Source organism: Spermophilus citellus (genome assembly GCF_964194105.1).
Source record: "Spermophilus citellus genome assembly, chromosome: 17".
NCBI lineage: Eukaryota > Metazoa > Chordata > Mammalia > Rodentia > Sciuridae > Spermophilus > Spermophilus citellus.
Genome location: NC_138199.1, coordinates 46,900,623 through 46,913,539, shown reverse-complemented (window position 1 = coordinate 46,913,539; position 12,917 = coordinate 46,900,623).

Sequence of the window (12,917 nt, the reverse complement as noted above, 5' to 3'; positions counted from 1 at the left end):
AAATAAATAAATAAATATGATGGAATTAAGAAAAATGTATGAAAAAGCAGCTACTTTATAGCATTACTAATTTTGTGACATTGTAAATATCACATTGTACTCATAACAAAATTAAGGTACAGAGCAACCTTAACTCTCTAGTTATGACATATGTTCTGATGGCACCTTCATTATAATATCTCTGCCCAACCACTTTCCTGCTTTCCTACCCTCCTCACTGGGTTTCCACTGTGGATACTTACCATTGTTTGCCTTGCTTAAGTTTATGTGTCCCTTCTCTCCTTTGATAGTACAATATTTTAGCGGTCTTTATACATTTTTGCCTATTGAGATGTGATTAATTTCAAAAGAAAACTCTTTTTCCTTAAATCTTTCTGGTGAGCTTTCAGTAATTATGCCTTCCTAACAATTTTAATCTGCTGGTACATGTTTCTGTGTTGCTTTACTCCAATTCATTCATTTTCTCTCATTCTTATTCCATGTTCTCCAAAACCTAAGTGAATGCAATTCATCTTCCTCTATGTGCCTATTTTCATGGAGGAAATGCACTTCTTATACTTTCTTCATACCATTGAATAATTTATCATGAGCTCTCACAATATATTACACATTGATACATGATTTTTATAATAGTATTGTTGAGCTTATTATATGTAGAGTGTGTGTGTGTGTGTGTGTGTGTGTGTGAGAGAGAGAGAGAGAGAGAGAGAGAGAGAGAGAGAGAGAGAGAGATAGATTTATTCCTAAGGGATGGGTCCACTCTTGTACTAACTATATAGTTAAGGGCATATAACATTAGCTACTTTAACACACGGATCTTCGAATCATAGTGCTATTTCTTAGTTTTGTAAAATTCAGTAGGGTACTCAACAGCATCTTTCTATGGCAGTGGTTCCAAGATCAAGGCTTTAGTGATATCTGAATTAATATGGAAGATAAGGGATTTGAAAACCTGAAGGATTACATGAGTGGTTTCTTTATTAATGGGCCAAGAATAAAAGTGAAAGAGAACAACTCCTTCTACGTAAATTAGCCAAAACTTCATAAAACACTAATAAATGTTATCCAGTTTGTACCAAGGAGAAAAAAGGTGAATTTTGGGGGGAGAACTAGCCTGCTGCACCTACAATCATGAAACAAAAAGTCTGAAGCCTTAATTGTGCTAAAACATTCTATTCCATATAATTTTTAGGTTTTAATTTTCCCTTTAATCTTGACATATGCCTGTATTTATATCTCCTGATGTTTGGATACTATCATCATATATACAATATTCCATACTAACATTCTTTGGAAGAAAGAGAACAAATTCAATGGATTTACATTCCTTTTTTCCCTTATTTTTAAATTGAAATATTTAAGTGACAAAAATTTTCTGTATTTATCATATTCAGTATGATCTATTAAATTATACATTGTAGAATAGATACAAACCCATGCTAATTTACATATACATTACTTCTTTTAAGTCTTATATGTTCTTGGTTTCAAAGTACTCACCTTCTAATTGCTTGCTAAGTTGTGTTAAAGACTGGGTGATAAAATGTGTTATTTTCTATGAGTTATTCATTCAGAAAATATTTTATATGTAGACATATGTATCCATATGGTGGTGTCTAGCTAGAAAAACAGGAGAAGATTAATAATTCAAGCTTTAAAAAAAAGACTAAGAAAACACGATGGTAGGAGACTAAATTATTCAGCCTGGTTTCTAGGATGATCTGATTCACAGGCTTTTACTATTTTACTTTTCCTGTGTTGACATTGCCTAACCCCCTCATCCGCTTTGGCTCATCAAATATTTGCATGTGCACAGAAAAAGATGTTACAGGCTGTTAGAATTTAAAGTAATTGAGATAATTTGAGTTGGTTATTATTATAATATGTGTTCAGTGAGTCTATTCTGAGAGTAACACATGGCTTCAATAAATCATGTGTTATAAATAAATCTATGAAATTTTTAGTGTTGCATGGAGATTTTTTTTTCCCAAAGCTATGTTCTTAAGAAAATATGCCTTCCTTGGATCGTCCAAGTTACCACCAGAGTGATCGACCTTATTACATACATTTGATAATGTAACCTGTCTGTATAGAATCCTACAGTAGCTTCCATGATTGTGGGATGACAAGAAACCCCCAGACCCCTGTCACCTAATGGTCTGTACCTTGAATGTTATGTTCCAACAATATTGGACTGCTTAGATTCAGAGCAGGGCATTTTGCTGAATTGCTCTTCTGTAGTTCATGCTTTTCTATTTAAAATTCCTAGTCCTCATGACCTACTTTCTGATTCCTACTGATGTTTCACAGATGCTTTTTCTTATTCCCTCCCTCCCACAGGCTGAATGCTTTCCTTCATCTATGAACCCTGTGCAATGTATCATTATGTTTTGAAATTATTTTCTAGTGCTCATTGTCCTTCTAGACTATAAGCTCTTAGAGGGCAACAGGGAATCATTAATTTATTTGAATCTAATATACAGTGATATTCCCAATATACGACCGGTGCTCATCAAACATTGTTATTGAATTAAACTTAATAAAATATCACAGAGAAGAAAATACAATTAAATATTACAAAGATGATTGAAATCTGTATGTGAAAGTGGCTTAATTTCTATATAATGCAAAGTTCCAAATACCTATTTCTCTGTAGACATCTGTAGTCATAAAATGGATTGTGATTTCCAGAATCCAATGACATTTCTTTGGCAAAATAATTATTCAACACATTTCTTTTGGGAAAATTTTGCTTGAGGCCAGAAGCAATATATTTAACATCCTTCTTCTATAATCTGAGTTACAAATGACACTATCCATTGATCATATATTTTATTATAGTTTGTCAGAAAATGAAATGAAGCAGATATCTTTTATGGTCAAAATTCACTGTATAAAACTGGCAGAAACATAGATGCCTAAAATATTTTCCTCTTTGGAGAGAGGCATATGATGTTTACATACATAGGTACATAATGATATATTGCATGTGCACAGAAAAAGATATTACAAAAGTAATTCTCTTTTGTAGATATATACCACATATATACCATCAAGTTATTGTTTGACAGTTGCTACTTTCTTAGCCATGATAGTCTACCTTGTGCTTCTGTAATACACTGACTTCTAAATATCAGTGATTTCACATATAAAGTTGTTATTATTAAGTGAATTGTTTATTATTTATTAAATGAAGTGCCAATCTTCCCAGATCTCAGACATCAAAACAGCAACACACAACAAACTTCCTCTGTAATTATATTTCAAGAAAAGTTTTCTCCAAGTCCTTCCAAATATAATGCACATGAAAAGAACATAAGAACTTAATGGTAGACCATTTCAACATATGTAAGGTTCTTTCTCTTAATAGGGAAAGCTCCATGATAAAGATAAGTTCCTACAAATACTTGGGCTGCTCATTATGAGGGCAGACAGTAGGAGAGTTAGATGCAAAGGTAGGGGAAGACCTGACTTGTCAGGTATATTCATAGTATAGAAGACATGCTTGAGGTTCTATTCTTGAGGTTCTATTTTATTTCCAATTTTTGTGAATTGAAACTTGCTACTGCCTGGCTAGCAGTGAAAAAAATGCTCACACTTGTATTTAACCTATTCCAATGTCCCTAAATCCTATTTCTGCAACTTGCCATCTCTGGAACTTTGTGAAGTACTTAAGCTCTCCAACCCAAATTCTCCTATACAATTTACCAAGACAAAATCCCGACTAGACAGTAGTTGTGAAAATTCAACAGAAAAAAGTGTATTTCCTTTTTTCCAAAAATAATTTGCTATAGATCTACAAAACATTGAGTTTCATTTTGAGAGAATTATTCAAGCATGGAATAACATTTGCTCCAATTCAGTTCCTAGTACTTCTCCTTTCCCTTCCCTCCTCCATCCCCTGTTCTCTTTTCTCTACTTTATTGATCTCTCTTCTATTTATGTATAGTTTTATAAAAGTTAGTGCATTATGGATATTCACAAAGTGGAAATTCACCATGGTACCCAGGAAAGATTGATCAAATCCATTACATGATTCTTCTCATTTCCCATTAATCTTCCCTCCCATTCAATCCCCCTCCTCTTCTCCACTGATTTCTCTCCTATTTTCTTGGGATTTCTTCTTATCCTTTTCCTTTTCTTACTCCTTTCTTATTTTAGTCTATCTGCTTTTGATAGAAAACATTCAACCTTGACATATTGGTTCTGGTTTATTTCACTTAGCATGATATTCTCCAATTCCATCCATTTACTAGAAAATGCTACAATCTCCTTCGTTATGGCTGAATAATTCTCTTTTGTAAATATATACCACATTTTCTTTATCCTTTCATATGTAGAAGAGTACCTAGGCTGGTTCCATAGCTTAGTTATTATGAATTGTTTTGCTGCCATAACATTAATGTGGCTGCATTCCTATAATATGCTGATTTTAGATCCTGTGGATATATTCCAAGAAGTGGGACAGCTGGATTGTATGCTGGCTCCATTCCTAGTTTTTTGAGGAATCTCTCTACTGTTTCTTGAGTGATTGTATGAATTTTAAGTTCCATCATCAGTGTGTGAATGTACTTTTCCCCCATGTAGAAGAATGAAACAAATTTTCATTAGTGGAGAATTTCTCCCCGTATTGGAGAATGAAAACAAGTTTTGAAAATCCAGTTTTCTTAGCACTTTTTGTTAAAAAGACTATATTTTCTTCAACATATGTTTTTGGAACATTTGTCAAGTGTCAGATGATTGTATTTATGTAGATTTGTCTGTGTCTCCCATTGTATTCCATTGGTCTTCATGCCTACCTAGGTGTCAGTACCATGCTGTTTTTGTTACTATAGCTCTGTAGTATAATTTGAGTTCTCTTCATGCTCAGAAATGCTTCCACTATTCTTGGTCTTTCATTCTTCCAAGTGAATTTTAGAACTAGAATAAACGTAACCAAGGAGGTAAAAAGACCTGTACTATGAAAACTATAGAACACTGAAGAAAGAAATTAAAGATCCTAGAAGGTGGAAAGACCCTCTATTCTCTTGGATGGAAAGAATTCACATTATCCAAATGGCAATGGTACCAAAAGTGTCATATCTCCATCAAAACACTAACAACGTTCTTAACAATGTGATTTTTGATGGCTATTCCCTTTGTTCTTCTTAGCAATATTCTTTTCTTTTCAAACCAATATAGGTATAAATGGGGGCGGGGTTAGAAATGAAAGAGGGAATGAAATATTCACATGGAATATTACCATGAAATACCATATTAATACTTTGTAACTTTATAAACCTTTCTTCCAAGAAAAAAAAACTGAAGTGCAATACAAGAGAAAAACAGAAGCTCAATATAAGGCTGACACCTACATGCATGCTTGAGCTGAAGTGGCTGTTGGTGGATCAGTCTCCACTAATTGGCCCTTCCACCTCATGCTGGCTTATACCAACTCTCTGTGACATAGGACTTCACATTTACAAAGTTGCTCAGTCCAAGGCAGGAATTCATCAACATAGTGGAGATACACTTCTAATCAAGTGCTAGCCATTGGAATATCCAGATTCATTTTCATCCTAAAATTGAAAACAGAATTTTTTAAGCCAATATTTGTTGTGATGATGTATTTTGACCTAGTTTATGTTTTCTTTTCTTAACTGTAATAGATCTTAATTTTAAACTATATTTTCCTTCCTAATTTTCTAATCAATTACATTTTCTTGGGGACCTTTTATAATTATTGCATAAATTTTCCAGTGTGGGCTTATTATTATTTGTGCTGCTTATGAAGGAGTGTCTTTCTGCCTTCTGTGTCTTTCTTCAGTTGATGAAAAATTCATAGACACTTTCTCTTCAAATAATACTCTCTGTCAAAACAATTTTTATGAAGCTGAATTCAAATGATATACATCACCTCCTACCTTCCAAGTCCCTTAACCTCTCTCATGCTCTCATTTCTCTTCCTTTGTCCTATAATTTTTATCATTTCAATCTTCATTTACTGAGGTCTTTAATTTAATCAGCCAAAGATATTTTTAAATTCCAATAATTATATTGTTATGTCTAGAAATTAGGTGTCTATCTATTTAAAATATGTCTATATGTACTTTATAGTATCCTATTCTTTTTCTCCCACCTTCATTATGCTACACTTGTCATAGGAAAATTATGTGTATTTACTGAGTGTGGTTTGATATTTTTGATATATGCATACGTTGTGAAATGATGAACTCCAATTAATTACTGTATCTATCACTGCACATGCTTGCCACGTTTTCCCTAGGGTGAGATCATTTAAGGTCTATTCTCAATAGAGTAGATCTTTTCAAGTGTGCTTTATTATTAGCCATAGTTTCCATAGTGTGCTTTATTATTAGCTGTAGTTACCATACCAAACATGTTGTTGAACACCCTACTGAATTTTATATAATTAAGAAATAGCACCAATTGGATTAAATCTCTCGGATTTGAAGATGTGTTTGTTAAAGTAACTATTGTTACCTGCCCTTAACTGAATAGTTAGTACAAGAGTGAACTCATCCATTAGGAATAAATCTCTCTCTCTCACTCACACACACACACACACACACACACACACACACACACATACTTTACATGTAATAAGCTCAACAAGACTATTATAAAAATCATATATCAATGTAAAATATATTGTGAGAGCTAATGATAAATTATTCAATGGTATGAAGAAAGTTTAATAAGTGCATTTTCTCCATGAAAATAGGCACATAGAGGAAGATAAATTGCATCCACTTAGGTTTTGGAGAACATGGAATAAGAATGAGAGAAAATGAATGAATTGGAGTAAAGCAACACGGGAACATATACCAGCAGATTAAAATTGTTAGGAAGGCATAATTACTGAAAGCTCGCCAGAAAAAAATTTAAGGAAAAAGACTTTTCTTTTGAAATAAACAGCAATTAATCACATCTCAATAGGCAAAAAAGTAAAGACTGCTAAAATATTGTACTATCTAAGGAAACTAAGGGACACATAAACTTAAGCAAGGCAAACAATGGTAAGTATCTTCACGCATTTCCAAACTGCATTCATCCTGACTGAAAGATTTTGTATTCTTTGAATAGCACTTATCCCAGTCCTTCAAACCTACCTCTCACCTCCAGCTCCTGGTAATCACCATGCTATTCTCTGCTTCTATGAGTTCAGTGTTTCAACTTTACCTCTAACAAAAATGATGTAGCATTTGTCTTTCAATGCCTGGCTTATGTCACTTAATATAATGTCCTCCAGGTTCATATGTGTTGTTTCAAGTAGCAGGTTTTCCTTCTTCCTTAAGGATGCACACTATTCCATTATGTGTAACACATTCCCTTTATTCATTCTTCTGTCTACTGGATATCTAGGCTGATTCCACATCTTGGTTTTTGTGAATCATGCTGGGATGCACATGGGAGTATCCACATCTCTCTATTCCTTCTGTTTGCTTTCTTGTCCTTCAAAATATTCCTAACCAACATTTTAAGGGTATGTTATGGTTATGATCACTTCCAGATTATTTAGCTATTCCTGGTTCTTTAGAATATTGTATAATTTATTTTTAACTTCCTGAGGATGGGCAGAGTTTGGGGACTCCAGATTTTAGTTGGGAAAAAAGGTCTAACTTTTTTTCTTTATTTTTTTATAATTCTAGTTTTCATTCATAGTTATAGCCTTAGAATCTTTTCATGACTCAAATACCTCAATGCATCCCCGCTTTTTATTCTTACTGACTATTCTGATTTTCTTTCTTTCAGTGGCTTCAGGGATTTGTTGTTTCTTCTATCCAACTTGTCTAGACATTTGAGATATATATGATAAAGCTTTTATTTTGTGTGTTCGAAGCTGATAGTTTAGCCATGTGAGCCAACTCTGCCATGTCATGAGTCTAATAATTTGTTTTTAAATAGAAATAATATAATTGCAAGCAGCAGTAGACACAGGGTATGTGAATGGGTGATGAGAAACTCCTCTATTTTCAGGTAAACACGCCAATTGTAAGTGGTTTGATGTTTATATATTACACAATACACAGTCTTTCTACTCTCCTTGGATTGCATATCTGGAGATATTATTCTAATATCTTGCATGAAAACCTAGAGCTGCTAGGAAAGGCATTTTTACATTATTACTCTGAAATCTGAAGAGCAGCTGGACTTATTGGACGAAAGAGAAATGCACCCAAATGTCTCTCTAATTGAATTATTTCCTGATCTTATCCTGCTAGACTTTCAATGGTTGTTTTAAAATCATTTTTGGAACCTTAGATTTCCCCTATCAAAGAAAGCTCACTGCAGGAAAAAAAAAAATCCCAATTTCCTTAAGCTCATGAGAACATGCCTAGCTGGAAGGTCACTATTTTCTAATGAAAAATATATGAGGTGTGACAAAGTGATGAACTTAATTTTTAGCAAGTCTACCATGCTGTGCATGTTACAAGTGAATATTTCTCCATTCATTGGATAATTGATCTATGTCTAAATCTTTTGCTGCTGTTTTGATGTAGAATGGCAGTTACTGTCATACCCACCTCCCTCTCCTCTTGCCCTTCTCAGCATTGTTAGAAGCATCTAGAAGGTTTGAAATAGTTAACATGAGTAACCACTCCCTAAGAAATTAACTTCCTTTATTTTATTTCTTTTTCCCCTTCCAAGTAATGAATATTCCAGGTTTATTTTCTTTCATCCCTTTACCCTACTTCCCTCCCACTGTGACCCCAACCCAGCAAGTGTTCTTGGATTGGGGTACACTCCCTGTACACTCTGCCCCCTCCATGGGCCACAGGGTGTGCTCCACATCTACATCCCTGCTGCCAACACCCATACAGAAGGTGTTTTGACTTCTCCACAGATTGGTTGTGAAATGGGGAACATGGCTATGATTTTTTTAATGTTCTATACTAAACCACACAGTGGCAGAGCAGGGCTGCCTGTCCTCCAGAGTCTTAACAAGGGTCGCACTAAACCACTGTTTAAGGTTTGCTCACAGTTCTTTGTGATTCCGGCACTTATGAGTAGGGGGTTGTGTCAAACAAAATCAAATGTCTACTTTCCTTCAAAGCAACTGTGTTGGTTTTTGTCCCCCAGCTTTTGGCATTCAAGATGGTGACCACAGCATAGACTCAAAATGGGACCTCCCTCTTTTATTTTAATAAAAAGTATTTATTAAGGTGTGAACTGCATTTGGTGACCCAGTAGTAGCAAACAGATTGAGAAGAAGAAAAGTGGCAAATTTACAATGGAGACATCTGGAAGACATCCCTTTAAACAACTGATCAAGTTTAAGTTGACATCTTCAGCAAAAGGGCATGTTGACACCAAATATGATGTGATCAATGGTTCCTCACCTCCATGGTATTCTTCCCCTGAAACAATCGACCATGCATCATCATTGAGAAACATAAAACATCCACAGTCAGGGTCACTTTGAAAAATAACTGATTTGGTACTCTTAAGGGACCCAAAGTATTAAAAACTAAAGAAAGATTGAGAAACTATCAGAGACTTTAGGAGACTAAGAAAGCCCGATGAATTACGATGTTAATTTGGTGTCTTATATCAGACACTAGAATGGAAAGGATGTACTAGTGGGAAACTGGTAAAATCCACACAACACATTTGGTGTAGATGTCAGCATTGTATGTGCACTAATTTCTTAGTTTCTATAAATCTACCATGGTTTGGAGTGTGAAAAATTAGGAAGAGCTGTGTGAATGTTATAGTACTCTGTGTAACAGGTGATGCTCTCCTGTAATCCCAGCACCTAAGGAGGCTGAGAAAGGAGGATCACAAGTTCAAGGCCAGCTTTAGCAACTTGATGAGGCCCTAATCAACTGACTGAGACTCTGATTCAAAATAAAAAGGGCTGAGGATGTGCCTCAGCTCCTCTGGGTTCAATCCTTAGTATAAATAAATAAATATTATTTATTTATTATTTATTTTAATAAATAAATAAATAAAACTTTCCTCTAGTCCTGAAATTATTTCAGATGTTTTCTTAATACAAAATATTAAGGTCCTTTTATAATTTAAAAATCTCACATCAATGTACCCTCATGAGGCCATATTGGACTTGCTTTCAAAAATCACAGTGTCTCTCCAAAGAAGTGATGCATTCTGAACCCCAAGGAGGATCTCTCGTGTTCTGGATGATTTCTCCTAAGGGAATAACCTGTGGTTAAGTGCAAGAGTCTTCATTAGTGGATGGGTCTTGACACATGCCAACTGTTTCAATTGGAACTTGAACTTCAGTAAACATTGACATATTTTGATGGATAAATTAAATTCCTATTACATTGGAAATGTGGAGAAAAAAACTCTCTCAAAGGACGTGAAACATCGAGAAATTCTTGTGATATACCCTGTAGCCTGTTTCAATACAAATGGGGCAGTCTGTCAGCTTCTGGAAAAAATGTGACTCCATCATTTCATACCAAAAGTACTCTCCCTTTCACTTCCAAGAGGTGGATTATCTTCAAAGAAATGCGTGTGTGCCAGGTTTAGGTATTTTATTACACTTGCTTAGAATAAAGTGGGCCCCGGTTTTTCTCACCAGAGATCTATTTACTGGAAGAATAAATGCCATATACCTTTGACTTTATTTTCCTTTAAAATCAATCAGTCACTGTTTGGACTCTTCTCCAAATTGCAGAAGCAGATTAATGCTGCAATTATCTGTATTAGTAATTGAATGACTCTGATGGCAAACCTCAGAGACATATTGATTTCCCAGCCTTTCTAGATAAATACCCCTTCTCACCAATCTCAAGTAAATAGGCACCTTCTGCCCCAAACACTTAATAACAAAGTGGTCTCTTAGCCAAGAAATGAAGAAAGCCATGTGGGTATTCACTCATCCCAGACACCCCTTGCTAAAGCCACGTGTTTTTTTTTCCCCTCTTTGTATTCCTGTATTTTATCCATTTTTTTTCAGATTACACAAACTTCACACCTTTTGCCTAATGACATTAGACCCATCAGGGTATCTGCTTCTGCTCAGCCTCTGAACCGTCAGAATTTCGATGCTTAAGTAAAAGAGAGTACTTGCTTTTTCACACCAAGTTATCTAATGATAAATCTAAATCTATCTAATGACTAGGGTGACAATATAATTTATCACTTAAATGAGTGCCCTTTTGAGATTAAATGGGTCCATTGACTAAATGAGATATGTAGAAAAGAGGTGAGGCTGTCCGCAAGAAGAGGGCATACGGTCAGCCTAATGATTAAAAAAGAAAAAAATAAAAGTGGGAAGCTTTGCTCTAGAAGCCTTGCTGTATCTGAAATAATAAGCAGTACCTTGTGAGAGTCTCAGAACTAAGGTGAAGATCTTCCCTGAATATCTGAAACAATGTCTCTTCTGAGCCCTCCATCTTTTAAGAAATGCTAGTGAAAGAATTAGTGATTAATATTAAAATATTGTGCATACATAATGTTTTACAGTTTGAAACTACCACACTAGCTAGTATCTTATGTAAAAACCCTGTTGCACTTATGTTGATTAATACTGATCTTTGTTCAGATGAGGAGATTGGGCCAGAATTAAAGACTAATTATCATTTATCTCTTGCAGTCATTCCAGAAATGCATATGGAGGACCCCCACTCTCCTACCTGTGAGTCCCTATGCCAGGGATTAAGATGAAAGCAATGCAGTCCCTTCTCTCAAGCTGCTTCTGGTCTAAAGGTATTCTATCATCTTGGGAAGCACAAACATTCAGGGGAAAGAGATTGAATAAATGGAATGCACATTACATTTTAAAAATGATGATATCATATATTCAAAAAACAGTGTTAGAATCATAGTAAGCTGGGAGTCTATTATCAGACTGTCCTTAAGTTCTGTGATATGAAAATACCTAATATACTAGCTTATGAGGCCTCAAAACAGCTCCAGACACATTTGCAAAGAACACAACATTTATTTCCAACCCGCCATCTATTTGAAGCTTTCACTTTCTCTAGTGGGTCCCATAGCCAGAGACTCTCTCTAGCAGCTCTCTGTCCCTTGCCAGGTGGCCACATACACACACAGTGCTCCAGTCTTCATTTATTCCTATTACTTTTCCTCTATCAAAATTAGTCATCCTGTCTCATTCTTAGGTAAAATTGCCTTTGATTATGAAGATAATGAGTAATAAAACAGAATAATTCCTTTTAAAGGCAAGAAATGCGTAAGGAACATCTTTACCTTTAGATTAATGAGTATGGTGTGGACATTTTAATGGAGATTTCTGGAGGTGACATTTCAACTGCGTATGAGAGTCTTGAGTGCTATCCAAATCAGACAGAGCAGCACAGGGTAAGAGAGAATGTCCAAGGGAAGGTCTAGAAGGGAAGCTTCTAGCTCTGCTTGGGTCACTTACTGTTTATGGGCAAAGGCTTGATTGTACGTCCCAGTATTCATTGGTGCAACAATTAAGTACTTTTGAATCTAAAGCAATTCATTTTTAAGCAAAAATTTATCCACCAATATGTACCCTTGATGATTATTTTTATCTATTAACAATATATTCTTAATGACAAGAAACAATGTCGCGACCCCCTTGCCCGCAAGGAAGACGCAACAACAGGAATCTTCTTTCAGCCGTTTATTCAGGTCCTTGATATTTCTTCTTCTTTCTTTCGGATGCCTCTCCCAGCCTTAATAAAGCATCTCAAGCCCCAATGCGAAGCTGCCACGTGGAGCTTTCTCATAGGGTGTTAAAAAACCATGCGCCAACTCTCCCAAATAAGGAGTTGTTTGTTACAGACCACAGCGGAGCCAGCGCCATCTTGTAATGGCGACCACAGTCCGCAGAAACGGCTCACCACAGTTCCCCCTTTTGTTTTCCAAAAACAATACAGGCGAGAGTAGAGGTCCTATCCCACTGTGCAGAAGTGGCTGCATAGTATGGCTCAGCCCCAAGGAGGGCCCTTCCC